The sequence below is a fragment of the Triticum dicoccoides genome, chromosome 2A (assembly GCF_002162155.2).
Source record: "Triticum dicoccoides isolate Atlit2015 ecotype Zavitan chromosome 2A, WEW_v2.0, whole genome shotgun sequence".
NCBI classification, from domain to species: Eukaryota; Viridiplantae; Streptophyta; class Magnoliopsida; order Poales; family Poaceae; genus Triticum; species Triticum dicoccoides.
The window spans coordinates 700,805,474-700,820,696 of NC_041382.1; positions in this window are offsets into that span (position 1 = coordinate 700,805,474).

Consider the following 15,223-nt stretch of genomic DNA (forward strand, 5'->3'; position numbering starts at 1 on the left):
TCAGGATACAGTGCGGAAAATGGGCATCGATCCCTCGAGGATTAAACCCACCAGAACGACCTTTAAAGGCGTCATACCAGGTGTAGAAGCCAATTGTACAGGCTCAGTTACACTTGAAGTGGTCTTCGGATCTCCGGATAATTTCCGAAACGAGGAGTTAATCTTCGACATAGTCCCGTTCCGCAGTGGCTATTACGCACTTCTCGGGCGAACCTTATTTGCCAAGTTCAATGCGGTGCCGCACTACGCATACCTCAAGCTCAAGATGCCAGGCCCTCGAGGCGTCATGATGGTCAATGGAAACACCGAACGCTCTCTCTGAACGGAGGAGCATACGGCGGCTATCGCAGCGGAAGTACAAAGCAGCCTCTCAAGGCAATTCTCCAGTCCGGCCATTAAACGTCCGGACATCGTCAAGCGCGCCCGGAGTAACCTACAACAAGACCGCCTGGCAAATTCCAAGCAAGCGTAGCAATGCGGCCCCAACCCCAGCCCTCGCGAACTTGCGAAACCAGTGTTGCGCGTACATAACTACGCTCTAGAAATACCATGGGCACAGGGGGAGGGGCACCATCACGGCACGCACTAGGGGCTGCCGATTTCTTAATTTTCTCCTATTTTCAGGAATCCATTCTTTGGAAGGCTTGTCCGGCAGTACAATTGCCGCACAAACGATACAACCAGGGAAGCAGAAAGCTACGCCGCACTACAGAACTCTAAGGTGGTCTCTATAACGAGCAGTATACCTGTTTCGCATAACATTCCACAACTCGCCCCTAGAAAGGACATATTTGATGGTACCATCTTTTACTTATCGCACTATTTGTATCGTTCTGCTTTGATTGCAGCTCTTCTAAATAAACAATGCATAGCTTCCGTCTATTATTGCATTACCTCTTTTTTACGAATATATGTTCATTAATGACATGTTGCACCCGTACACTTTGGTACGGCCAATACGCCAGGGGCTTAAGTACCCCACAACATGGTGTGAGAAGTCTGAACACTTTTACAAGTGCGGCACCCCGAACTTATAACATTATATGCATCGGCTCCGAATCATGTCTTGGGTCAAATGTTGGGTTTGCCCGGTTCCTATGTTTTGGTACCTTACGTTCCGTTATATCGGCTAAGGTAGCACTAGGAGAACTACTACGATTGTGCCCCAGTTGAGCTGGGCTAAGCACCTCAGTAGAGAAAGCTAAAACTGACCGTCATGATGAGGCGAGAGCTGGTCGCTGTTCGAGAGGTTTTCGAGTCCCTAAAGACTTATGCCGCTTACGACGGGGAGTTGGCTTTGTCCGGCCTAGGCGTGGATAGCGCCCCGAACTCGGTCTTCCGAACACTAGGGGCTTTGCCGAAATTTAAATTATAGAATTCTATGGCTAAGTGAGGGTGTTCAAGCATTATAGTCCGATTGCCTTGTTCGTTGTGTTGAGCGCCTCCCTCGAAGGACCCAAGAATGGGAAAAAGAGCGCTCATGTTTATCCCGAACACCCCAGCACTCGTGGCATGGGGGCAGAAGACGACGACTCGCCATATCTCAAATTTGATAAACCGCCGCACAGAAGGTAATATTTTAAATTCAAAAGCGTTGCTTAGCGCATATGAACAAGTTTTCAGCGTACATGATCACAAATGCGAGTTTACTCAAAAATTACATCTTTGGAGCATTCATTCGCTATAAGGCAGGCACCCTTCAGGACGCCCTCATAATACGCTTCTGGGACGTGATGCTCCTTGCCCGGCGGCGGCCTGTCCTTCACCAGCTTCTCCGCATCCATCTTGCCCCAGTGCACTTTAGCATGGGCAAGTGCCCTACGGGCACCTTCGATGCAGATGGAGCGCTTGATTACTTCAAGCCGTGGACAGGCATCCACCAGCTGCCTCACCAGCCCAAAGTAGCTCCTAGGCAGAGCCTCTCCAGGCCACAGCCGAACTATGAGGCCCTTTATGGCCTGTTCGGAAACCTTGTGGAGCTCGACCATCTGCTTCAGCTGGTCGCTCGAAGGTACCAGGTGTCCGGCCTCAGCATACTGAGACCAGAACACCTTCTCTGTCGAGCTCCCCTCCTCGGCTCGGTAGTAGGCGGCGGCATCAGACGCACTGCGGGGCAAATCTGCGAATGCTCCTGGAGAGCTCCGGACTCGGGTAAGTAACAAGTAATTCACTTTCACGTGCTTGCTTTGCATAATGAATGCCTTACCCGCCGCTATCTTCTTCATCACGTCAATTTCTTTGAGAGCTTTCTGGGCTTCGGCCTTGGCAGACTTCGTGCTTTTGAGGGCTGCCGCAAGCTCGGACGCTTGCGTCTTTGAGTCAACCTCCAAACTCTCGTGTTTTTTCATGAGAGCCTGGAGCTCTTTCTGCACCTCCTCCACCCGTGCCTCCTGCTTCTCTCTCTCCGTGCACTCCGCGGCCGCCCTGTTTTCAGCCTTGGACAACGCTTGCTTAAGGGTTGCCACCTCAGCCATGGCCCCTATAATAGCATGTTGATCCTGTCATCTTTTGCAACCACATCTTCTCTATATAATTGCGCAAGGTATTACTTACCTTCCTTCTCCTCGAGTTGCCTCTTGGCATGGCCGAGCTTGTTCTCGGACCACGCGAGGTTCTGCTTCAGCGTATCCACCTCCACAGTCAGTGCGGCGGAGGCCAGCAATGAAGCCTGCATACGCATATTGACTTGATTATGTTAGACTCCTGCGATTATTAGATCCTCTATTCGGCTTTTCTTTCCAAACACCGAACAGAGCATCAGGGGCTACTGTCTATGTGGTAATATTTTTACATATTCTTTACTTACCTTAAAGCCTGTTAGAAGGCTGGCACAGGCTTCAGTCAGTCCGCTCTTGGCGGACCAAACCTTCTGGATCACCACACTCATAATAGTGCGGTGCTCCTCGTCGATGGAGGCGCCGTTAAGCGTCTCGAGCAAATTGTCCGGTGCCTCTGGTTGGATAGAGGTCACCGGCTCGGTAGGCTTGCTCCTCTTGGAAGGAGGCTGCCTACCGGAGTCCGGAACCGTTGAGGGTTCCGGCGCGGTGTCCGGCTCAAGGCCGTACTTGGAGCCCTTGGGGGTTCTATCCCCTTTACGCCTGGAGTCCGGGAGGTTGCCTTGCGGCGCCTCCAGGACCACCTCCTCCTGGCTTGGAACCTGTTGGGACGCCACCTCGGCGCCGTCCGTAGTGTGGGGGGAGGAAGCCGTCGGAAGGGAATTCACATCCGACAAGTCCAGGGAGCCGCTCGACGATTCGTCGAGCTCGGCCTTGGGCGGACTGCACAATCATGTTCGACGTAAGGAAAAGATGTGCAATGGGGGAACACTATGAATCACTCTGGTATCCGGATACTTATGATTTCGCCAGGGGCTTAGCCCTGTGCAGCCACTCCTCTTCGCCGTCGTCAACATTGGTGGAGTAGTCCGGAGGAGGGGTCTTCCCCCTCTTGGACCCTTCAGCCTCCCTGGTTGGGGCGGCCTTCCTTTTCTTCCCTCCCCTGCTAGGGGGGGAGAGGTTACTTCTTCCTCCTCCTCATCTTCATGGGAGGAGTGCGCCTTGGAATCGTCGGATGGTGAATCCGACACCTCCTGGCGCCGGGCACTCTTTTGAGTCCCCGTGGCCTTCTTCTCCGGCACCATGTAAGGTGTCGGAACCAGCAGCTCCGCCAAGCGAGCGTCCGCTGGGCCTTCGGGCAAAGGAGCCGGACAGTTGATCTGTCCGGACATCTCCTGCCAATCCTGTCAAAGGTAAGGGAACTTAGATCCCGCATGGAGTCAAACTATGAAAAACTAATATCCTGTAAAAGGTGAAAACAGCTTACCGCATGAGCGTGACGCTGCGTGCTGAATCCGCGATCCTCGGTAGCGGATGCGGGGGCCTCGGCGCCCTTGAAAAGCACCTTCCAGGCATCTTCGTACGTCATGTCGAAGAGCCTGCTCAGAGTTCGGTGCCGCGCCGGGTCGAACTCCCACAGGTTGAAAGCCCGTTGTTGACACGGGAGGATCCGACGAATGAGCATAACCTGGACTATGTTGACAAGTTTGAGATTCCTGTCCACCAGGGTTTGGACGCATGTTTGGAGTCCGGTCAGCTCTCCTTTTTTACCCCACGACAGGCCCGTCTCTTTCCAGGAGGCGAGCCGCGTAGGGGGTCCGGATCGGAACTCGGGGGCTGCGACCCATTAAGGGTCACGCGGCTCGGTGATGTAAAACCACCCCGACTGCCACCCCTTTAGGGACTCCACGAAGGAGCCCTCGAACCATAGGACGTTGGGCATCTTGCCCACCATGGCGCCTCCGCACTCTGCTTGGGTGCCGCGCGCCACCTTTGGCTTGACATTGAAAGTCTTGAGCCATAGGCCGAAATGGGGGCGGATGCGGAAGAAAGCCTCGCACACGATGATAAACGCCGAGATGTGGAGGACAAAATTCGGGGCCAGATCATGGAAATCCATGGCATAGCATAACATGAGCCCCCGGACAAATGGGTGGAGAGGTAAGCCCAGTCCGCGGAGGAAATGGGGGAGGAACACCACCCTCTCATGGGGCCTAGGGGTGGGGATGAGCTGCCCCTCTTCGGGAAGCCGGTGCGCAATGTCGTTAGACAAATATCCGGCCTTCCTCAGTCTTTTGATGTGTCCCTCCGTGACGGAGGAGACCATCCACTTGCCTCCCGCTCCGGACATGGCTGGCGAAGGTTGAGGTGGGGTGTGCGGATTGGGCGCTGGAGCTCGAGTGCGCGGAAATGGATAGGCAAAGGAGGAAGAAGGCATGGATGAAAAGGTGGATCCTTATCCCCTTATATGGGCGGACGCGGCTATGCGCCCCCACCAGCCTGGTAAAACTCGCTTATCTCCCAAGCGCCATAGTCAATGGCGCGGTTGGGTTACCCACACCCGTATTGATGAGAATCCCGGAATAAGGGGACACGATCTCTGCTTTAACAAGACGTGCCAAGGAAACTGTCTCGCTAAACGCGCTGAGGTGGGACGATAAAACGATTCGAATAAAGGCTTGGCCGTGGTGTGATGTCACGCTATGGAATACGTCAGCAGATTAGATTTGTGTAAATATTATTCTCTCTATGGCAATATGTGGAAACTTATTTTGCAGAGCCGGACACTACCTTTGTGTTCAAAATCTTCTATGAAGTACTTGGAGGAGGAACCCGCCTTGCAATGCCGAAGACAATCTGCGCGCCGGACTCGTCGTCATTGAAGCCTGGTTCAGGGGCTACTGAGGGAGTCCTGGATTAGGGGGTGTCCGGATGGCCGGACTATACCTTCGGCCGGACTCCTGGACTATGAAGATACAAGATTGAAGACTTCGTCCCGTGTCCGGAAGGGACTTTCCTTGGCATGGAAGGCAAGCTTGGCGATACGGATATGTAGATCTCCTACCATTGTAACCGACTCTGTGTAACCCTAGCCCTCTCCGGTGTCTATATAAACCGGAGAGTTTTAGTCCGTAGGACGAACAACAATCATACCATAGGCTAGCTTCTAGGGTTTAGCCTCTCTGATCTCGTGGTAGATCTACTCTTGTACTACCCATATCATCAATATTAATCAAGCAGGACGTAGGGTTTTACCTCCATCAAGAGGGCCTGAACCTGGGTAAAACATCATGTCCCCTGCCTCCTGTTACCATCCGACCTAGACGCACAGTTCGGGACCCCCTACCCGAGATTCGCCGGTTTTGACACCGACAGAGACCATCTTCATCCTATGCCTCCTACGGATTGATAAACCTTAGGTCATCCACTTGAGGGAAATTTTCTACTGTCCTACAAACCTCTGCACTTGGAGGCCCAACAACGTGTACAAGAAGAAGGTTGTGTAGTAGACATCAGGTCCACCCAAGGGCAAGGACCATCACGCACCAGAGCATTACTTTGAGGACGTCTTAGAGGCTACCCGCTTGATAGAGGGCACTATTCAAGATATCTTCCGATATGCCGATAAATCGGCCGATTTATCGCTTACCGCTGTCAGACCGATAAGATAAATCGGCCGATAAATTAGTCGATATGGCGATAAATCGGCCGATATGCCGATAAACAGGCCAATTTACCCCTTATCATGGGTCAACCGATAAGTTCCCGATAAGCGATATCCCCAACATTGACAGAGGGTTAGTGTTCGAAAGGTATAATATTCGAGTGAACGCTTTATGGATTGTAAAAGATAATTTTTATAATCAGTCTATATTTTGATTTTTCCTAAAGGCTTTTGTTCCTCTTGTGCAGCCGTTTGTATATGATCTGAAAGTTTTCCAGTCGTCGGCTTCAGCCCCCTCGTAGGAAGTACGGGGGTGTTTGAAAAAGCATCTGATCACTCTTGACCCAACGTCTTGGTACGTGAAGGAGGTGTCAATGCGGCGAACCAGACAACCAGACTATAGGGCGCTAACACTTTCACTTAGCCATAGGAGTTTTATGGTGGGTGAGGGAGTCCTGGATTAGGGGGTGTTCGGATAGCCGAACTATACCTTCAGCCGGACTCCTGGACTATGAAGATACAAGATTGAAGACTCCGTCCCGTGTCCGGAAGGGACTTTCCTTGGCGTGGAAGGCAAGCTTGGCGATACGGATGTTCAGATCTCCTACCATTGTAACCGACTTTATGTAACCCTAACCCTCTCCGGTGTCTATATAAACCGGAGGGTTTTAGTCCGTAGGCCAACATACACATCAACAATCATACTATAGGCTAGCTTCTAGGGTTTAGCCTCTTTGATCTCGTGGTAGATCAACTCTTGTAATACCCATATCATCAATATTAATCAAGCAGGACGGAGGGTTTTACCTCCATCGAGAGGGCCCGAACCTGGGTAAAACTTTGTGTCCCTTGCCTCCTGTTACCATCCGGCCTAGACGCACAGTTCGGGACCCCCTACCCGAGATCCGCCAGTTTTGACACCGACATTGGTGCTTTCATTGAGAGTTCCTCTGTGTCGTCGCCGTCAGGCCCGATGGCTCCTACGATCATCAATGGCGATGCAGTCCAAGGTGAAACCTTCCTCCCCGGACAGATCTTCGTCTTTGGCGGCTACGCACTGCGGGCCGATTCACTTGGCCATCTAGAGCAGATCGAAAGCTATGCCCCTGGCCGTCAGGTCAGATTTGGAAGTTTAAACTACACGGCCGACATCCGCGGGGACTTGATCTTTGACGGATTCGAACCACTGCCGAGTGCGCCGCACTGTCACGACGAGCATGATCTAGCTCTGCCGCCGAACAGTGCCTTGGTGGCCGCACCCGCATCGGCTCCGACCCTTAGTTCGGAGCTGATCGCGCCGATCGAGGATGGGCGGTTGGATGTCATCTCGGCGGCTGCGATCCCAACGGCGGTTGAACCAAACGCCAGCCCCGTACTCTGCAAGACTCGTGACTTCATGGAGCCGGATTCTTCTCCGCATCCGTGGGGACTTCAGGATTCCGAACCCTCCGCGCCTCTGCCGATCGAATCCGATGGGGTGCCGATCATGGAGTTCACGGTCGCGGACGTCTTTTCAGCACTCGCCTTTCAGCGATATCCTGAAGTCACTAAAATCTCTCTCTTTATCCGGAGAGCCCTGGCCGGACTACGGTCAGCAAGGTTGGGGTACGGACGATGAAGAAATTCAAAGCCCACCCACCACCCACTTGGTAGCCACTGTCGACGATTTAACCGACATGCTCGACTTCGACTCCGAAGACATCGACGGTATGGATGCCGATGAAGGAGACGATGAAGAACCAGCGCCTATCGAGCCCTGGAACGCCACCTTGTCATATGACGTATACATGGTGGACGCACCAAAAGATGACGATGAGGATGCACCGAAGGATTTTTTCCCTTGAAAAGCAGTCAAAGCAGCGACACAAGCGCCGCCCCAAATCCCGCCTCGACAGAAGTAGCGATCACACTGACCCAGCATTGGAGCAGGGCGAACCACTGCCGAACAACGGCAATCCGGATAATCAAGCCAAACAAACAAATCCTATCAATGATAATGGTCCGGACGACATAACGCCGGACAGGCACTCGGAGCAGCAGAGTGCCCGTAAAAGGCTCGTTGCCACCGCAAGGAGCCTCAAAAAGCAGAAGCGGAGGCTCAAGGCCGTGCAAAACACACTCCAATTTAGATGGAGCAAAATACTCAACATTGTAGCAAGGTGTGGCGACAATCGCCCCTCCAAGAGCTACCCAAAGAGGAAGCTGCTACCCGAATTTGATGAGGAGGCCTCAGACCCCCCACAACCAAATATCAAAGCAGCCACCTGGTCGGACAGACGACCCCTCTACCAAACGGAATTCAACGCCACTCACAATACAACACGCGACCCATGAGAGGGCTCGCATCCAAAAGACGGTGCAACAAGATCCATCTATGGACCACGCAAGCGCGCCCCAGCATACAATGCAACACAACAAACATCCGAACAATGCAGCACACCCAGCTACAGGGGTGCCGCACACCCCCTATGTTTCACCAATGAGGTGCTGGACCATTAATTTCCAGAGGGATTCAAGCCCGTAAACATAGAGGCATATGACGGAACAACAGACCCTGGGGTCTGGATTGAGGACTATATCCTTCATATCCATATGGCTCGAGGGGATGACCTCCACGCCATCAAGTACTTACCTCTCAAACTCAAAGGGCCAGCTCGTCACTGGCTCAAAGGCCTCCCCGAAAGCTCCATCGGAAGCTGGGAAGAGCTCAAAGACGCCTTTCGTGCAAATTTTCAAGGGACTTATATCCAACCTCCGGATGCGGACGACCTGAGTCATATAACTCAACAGCCCGGAGAGTCAGCCCGAAAGCTTTGGAACATGTTTCTTACTAAAAAGAACCAGATTGTCGGCTGTCCGGACGCCGAAGCCTTAGCGGCTTTCAAGCATAGCGTCCGTGACGAATGGCTCGCCAGACACCTCGGCCAGAATAAGCCGAGAATGATGGCCGCATTAACAAACCTCATGACCCGCTTTTGCGCGAGTGAGGACAGCTGGATAGCCAGATGTAGCACCAGCGACCCCAGTACATCCTAAGTTCGAGATGGAAACGGGAAATCACGGCGCACCAGCAGTAACAAACGCCGGAATAAAGAAGACAACACGAAGGGCGTGGCAGTAAATGCCGGATTCAAAGTCTCTCGGCCAGGTCAAAAGCCTCCCCCCAAAGGCACCAGGGATGAACTGTCCAGCCTCAACAAAATCCTGGACCAAGTATGTCAGATCCATAGTACCCCTGGCAAACCTGCTAATCATACCCACAGAGAATGTTGGGTCTTCAAGCAGTCCGGCAAGCTCAACGCCGTACACAAGGGGGAGGATACACCAAGTGAAGACGAGGACGAACCTCCCAAGCAAGACAAGGGGGAACAAAAGAAATTTCCACCCGAAGTCAAAATAGTGAACGTGTTACACGTGATCAAGAGAAAAAACAATGCGGCACTCCCAGAAAAATATACCCAAGTGCCTGTCACCGCGAAGTCTCGCCACTGGTCGTCTCAACCGATCACCTTCGACCATCGCAATTACGCATCAAGTATCCGACACGCAGGATGGGTTGCCCTGGTATTAGACCCAGTAATTGGCGAATATCACTTCACACGAGTCTTGATGGATGGCGGCAGTAGCCTAAACCTAACATATCATGATACAATCCGCGGGATGGGGCTAGACCCAACACAAATTCGCCATAGCAATACTACCTTCAAAGGAGTAATGCCAGGCCCAGGGGCTCCTTGTACGGGCTCCCTCCTACTACAAGTTATATTTGGCTCCCCCGATAACTTCCGTCGCGAGCATTTAACTTTCCACATCGCTCTGTTTAAAAGTGGCTATCAAGCACTGCTCGGATGCGAAGCTTTCGCTCGCTTTAATGCAATACCACACTATGCCTCCCTAACACTCAAGATGCCCAGTCCACGTGGCATCATTTTAGTACACGGAAATATCAAGCAATCTCTGCGCGCCGAAGAGAGTGAGGCTGCCTTGGCAGCTGCACACTAAAGGCGCCCGGACCAGCAAAAGCATCCAATAGGTCGTCAAGACCTCAGACACAACTAATCAAGTCTGGCGCCACTACTTATACCGAATAAACGGTCACACCCCTATTTTTCAATACAAGGGGCTCAACGCGCGCAAACAAGTGGCAATTTTTTCTTATCTTGAATTATACATGGTTTCTTTAAAAAACTATCTTTTTGCACGACACCTTTTTCACCTAAATTCCTCTCTTTTACAGATGATCATTGTGCTACACCCGTCCAGGATACGGCACAATGGAGACACAGGCGCAGACGTGCAGCAGGGACCCACCCCAAGGATTCTTTTTAGATTAAGACCTTGCGTAAACCTTTTTTACTGTGTCTTGTTGATACATATCCACTGTTGAGAAGGATGCTGACGTCTTGGCATGTGGCCACGCCAGAACAATGCACGTACCTGGACACAAGGGGTTTCTTACAAAGGCCATTCTCTAGGCCCGGTTTATACCACAAAGACCGAATACCTTCTGGAGTGTTCGGCGTCGCGAGTTTGGCCCTATATGCATCAGCTCCGAATCATTGTCTTTGGTCAAATGTTGGGTTTGCCTGGCTCCTGTGTTTTGGTGCCTTACATTCCGCTTTACCGGCTAAGGTAGCACCAGGAGAACTACTGCGATTGTGCCCTGGTTCATCCGGACGAGCACCTCAGTAGAGAAAGCCAAAAACCGATTGTCATGATATAGCGTGAGACTGGTCAACCACTCGATGACCTATGGGAATGTTAGAATTCCTCCGCCTTAACGAAGGGTCGTCTTCCGGCCAGGCATGTGCGCACCCCAGAATCGGGAGAGTGCGGAGCCACCAGGGGCTATCTAATAGCCCCACTGTCAAACTCCTATGGCTAAGTGAAAGTGGTAAAGCATTATAGTCCGGTTGCCTCGCTCGCTCCGCTATCATCTCCTTAATAGGACCAAGACGTTGGGTTAAGTGTGAACGCGTGTTTCTACAAACACCTCCGCATTATATGCGTGGGGGTTGAAGCCGACGACTGCAATCTTTCAGGTTATACACATGTATACATAAACGGCCGCCCAGGAGGCATCACATTACTTTCAGGCAAAAGTATAAAAGTAGCCTTATGAAAATTTATAAAAGCATTTCGCTTACAATGAGATTACATGTCACTCAAACATAATATTTTTCAAGCACTAGGTCTCTATCAAGAGAGCACCCTCAATAACTTCCTCAAAGCAGTGCTCAGCAGCGCTTCGACCTATGGCCGAATCATGCGCTGCAACAGTAGTAGCATCCATCTCTGCCCAGTATGCTTTAGCACGGGCAAAGGACATTCGTGCGCCTTCCTATGCACGCCAACCTCTTCATCGCATTTATGCGCGACACCACGTCAAGGACCTGCTGCACCAAGCTGAAATAGCTGCTGGGTTTTGACCTTCCCGGCCATAGCTGGTCCACAACAGACCTCATGGAGAGTCCGGACAACCTATTTAGTTTGGCTCATTCGGCTAATTGGTCCGTCAACGAGAGCGGACGCTCGGGAGAAAGGAATTGTTTCCAAAATAGCTGGTCTACTTCACGGTCCGTCTGACTCTGGAAGTACCTGGCCGCATCGGTAGCGCTCGCCGCCAAATCCATATATGTATCCTCCAAACTCCACAGCCGATCCAGAGGGGCATACCGTGGATCTCCGTACTTCCTCTGCAGCATAAAGGACTTCCCGGCTACAATATCCCCGGCCTCCCGCAGCTCCTCCTTCTTTTCCCTCATAGCAGAGCGGAGGTCTTTTCCCGTTGCAGCAGCCTTCTCAAGGTTCGATGCCTTTGCGTGGTTTTCCTTTTCAAGAACCCGGCAACGGTCTGCGGCGGCTTTTAATTCCACGGCCATATTGGCCATCTTATCCCGGCTCTCGCCGTGTGCGGCCTTCTCGGCTCGCAACTCTTCGGCTGCCTTCAAAGCAGCCGCATTACCCAATCTTGCTTGTTCCTTGGCTCGAGCAAGTTCCGCCCGCAAGGCTTCAACAGTGGCAGCTCCATCTGCAGTCATAACATGTTAAAAACACTGGCATCATACTCTTCCTATGTGGTGTTTACCAGACAAGGATACTTACCCTGCGCCTCGTCAAGCCTTTTGTTAACAAGCTCGATGTCGGCATCTGCCGCATCCAACTGCCATTCTAAACGGGCAAACTGGCTAGTCCTGCTGGCCACCGGAGCTTCCATCTCCTGCACATAGAGGCAGTATGGTTATTACCTGGGAATATGATCCTCCGTTCGTCATTGTTTCCGATGACAACCAGAGTCTCAGGGGCTACTATCTACACAGGGCACACCTAGCATGTGCAGGACTATTACACATTCCTTTTACGTACCTCAAAGCCTGCCACTAGACTCATAAAGGCTTCATGCAATCCGCTTTCGGCGGACAATATCCTCTCCATCACCATATTCATCAGCACACGGTGATCATATGAGATGGCCGCTCGCTCCACCAACTCCCTCAGAACGTCCGATCGCACACTAGACGGTGCCGGACTCTTTTGTCTGCTCTCTTCGGGAGCCGGACACTGGGATCCTCGGGGATCAATAGGATTACCTTCTGGCCTCACCGGGCTCGGAGAGGCCCTCCGCGACGATGCTTCAGGGTCGCCCGCTTCCGGAGCGGAGGAGTCCGGAGGAGGCGTCTCTCTCTCCATCATCTCTGGAAAAAAATCCCCCGAAGACGAGCTCATTTGAGAGGGGCTAAGGCATATCTGTACTATTAAAGTTTTCGGGTCACTTACGACTCCCGGGAAAATTGATCCCCCCGCGGACTTTGTGCGGCAGCAGCGCCCCCCAAGGTAGGGCCCCTGGTGGAAGATTTCTTCTCCCGTTTGGAAGCTTCGGCTTCCGAATTCCCGGGCGCAGTCCTTTTCCTCTTCCGGTCGTCTTCCTTCACGGAGACGCTCGGTCCCTCGGTTAGAATAGGCAGCGTTGGGGGCCCGCGTCCGCCCGCATTATCCTCCATAGTATCTTCCTTCAAGGGATCCGGGCAAGGTGCAGTCTGGAGCATCTTTTCCAATACCGGATTCTCCAAATCCTTAGGGAGGGGGGCCAAACACCGAATCAACTTCGCCTTTGTTAGCCAGTCCTGGTCAAAAAAGCAAACTCTCAGAAATAACTTCGTAACGAAGGAAAGATAATATGTTCGGCCGGAAGATTCCTTACCTGTTCGGCGGCGCGGTTACTACTTAGGCCCACGTCCTCGGTGATTTCCGGACACTCTACTTGAGGTCCGAAGAATAACTTATACATATCCTCGTGCGTCAGGTCGAGAAAATTTTGAATGGCACGCAGACCCTCGGGATTGAACTCCCACAAGCGAAGGGGCCGACGTTTGCAAGGCTGGTCTTGATGAACCAGCATAACTTGTATTACCGCAACCAAACTGAGATCTTCGTTGAAGAGATCTCGAATGCGGCTTTGCAGTAAAGGCACGTCCTTGGCTGGACCCCAGCTCAGTCCTCTGCTGATCCATGACATCAGTCGTGGTGGAGGGCCCGAGCAAAAAACGGGGGTGGCCGCCCACTTGGCACTTCTAGGAGTCGTGATGTAGAACCACTCCTGTTGCCACAATGCAGACACCTCTGGGATGGAACCTTTGGGCCACGGAGCTCCCGTCATATTGCGTATTGAGGCGCCTCCACACTCTGCATGTTGCCCTTTGGTCATCTTCGGCTTTACTTCAAAGGTCTTGAGCCATAAGACAAAGTGGGGGGTAACCCGGAGGAAGGCCTCGCATACGACAACAAAAGTCGTGATATGCAGGAAGGAGTCCGGAGCTAGATCATGGAAATCTAGCCCGTAATAAAACATCAAGCCCCTGACGAAAGGATCCAGTGCAAAACCTAGACCTCGGAGGAAGTGGGAGACGAACACGACGCTCTCGTTGGGTTTGGGAGAGGGGACGGCCTGCCCCTGGGGAGGCAACCGATGCGACATTTCGGCGGTCAGATACCTGGCCTCCCTCAACTTTTTGATGTCTTCTTCCGTGACGGAGGAGGGCATCCATCGGCCTTGAAGGCTAGATCCGGACATGACTAAAGGTTCGGAGCACCTGACCTGAGCTTTGGGCGTTTGAGCTTGAGGCGGGGGAAGGATTCGATTGAGCACGGGAGGGAAAAGTAAAAGCTTTATCCCTTTATAAGGAGGGTGGATATCAAGCGTCCTCCCCGTGTTCGTTTGGACTTGCCTATGATCTAGGAGTCCTAGAAGCGGTTGGGTTACCCATGCCCGTATTGATGAGAATCCCGTAATAAGGGGACACGATCTCTGCTTTGACAAGACGTGCCAAGGAAACCGCCTCGCGTGACGCGTTGAGGTGGGATAATTAAACGACTCGGATAAAGGCTTTGCCGTGGTGTGTTGCACCACAGAAATACGTCAACAGATTAGATTTGTGTAAATATTATTATTCTCTCTATGGCAATATGTGGAAACTTATTTTGCAGAGCCGGACACTATCTATGTGTTTAAAATCTTCTATGAAGTACTTGGAGGAGGAACCCGCCTTGCAATGTCGAAGACAATTTGCACGCCGGACCCGTCGTCATTGAACCCTGGTTCAGGGGCTACTGAGGGAGTCCTGGATTAGGGGGTGTTCGGATAGCCGAACTATACCTTCAGCCGGACTCCTGGACTATGAAGATACAAGATTGAAGACTCCGTCCCGTGTCCGGAAGGGACTTTCCTTGGCGTGGAAGGCAAGCTTGGCGATACGGATGTTCAGATCTCCGGCCATTGTAACCGACTTTATGTAACCCTAACCCTCTTCGGTGTCTATATAAACCGGAGGGTTTTAGTCCGTAGGCCAACATACACATCAACAATCATACCATAGGCTAGCTTCTAGGGTTTAGCCTCTCTGATCTCGTGGTAGATCAACTCTTGTAATACCCATATCATCAATATTAATCAAGCAGGACGTCGAGTTTTACCTCCATCGAGAGGGCCCGAACCTGGGTAAAACTTCGTGTCCCTTGCCTCCTGTTACCATCCGGCCTAGACGCATAGTCGGGACCCCCTACCCGAGATCTGCCGGTTTTGACACCGACAGTGGGTCTACGACATAGCCCCTAGTATGTATGCGGCTTATTCATGCGATGCGTTTACATATCTGACCGGAAAGAGGTCCTTCGTTTGACACAGAGGGAATCACGGAAGATTCCGATAAGTCAATGAGTGGTTGAC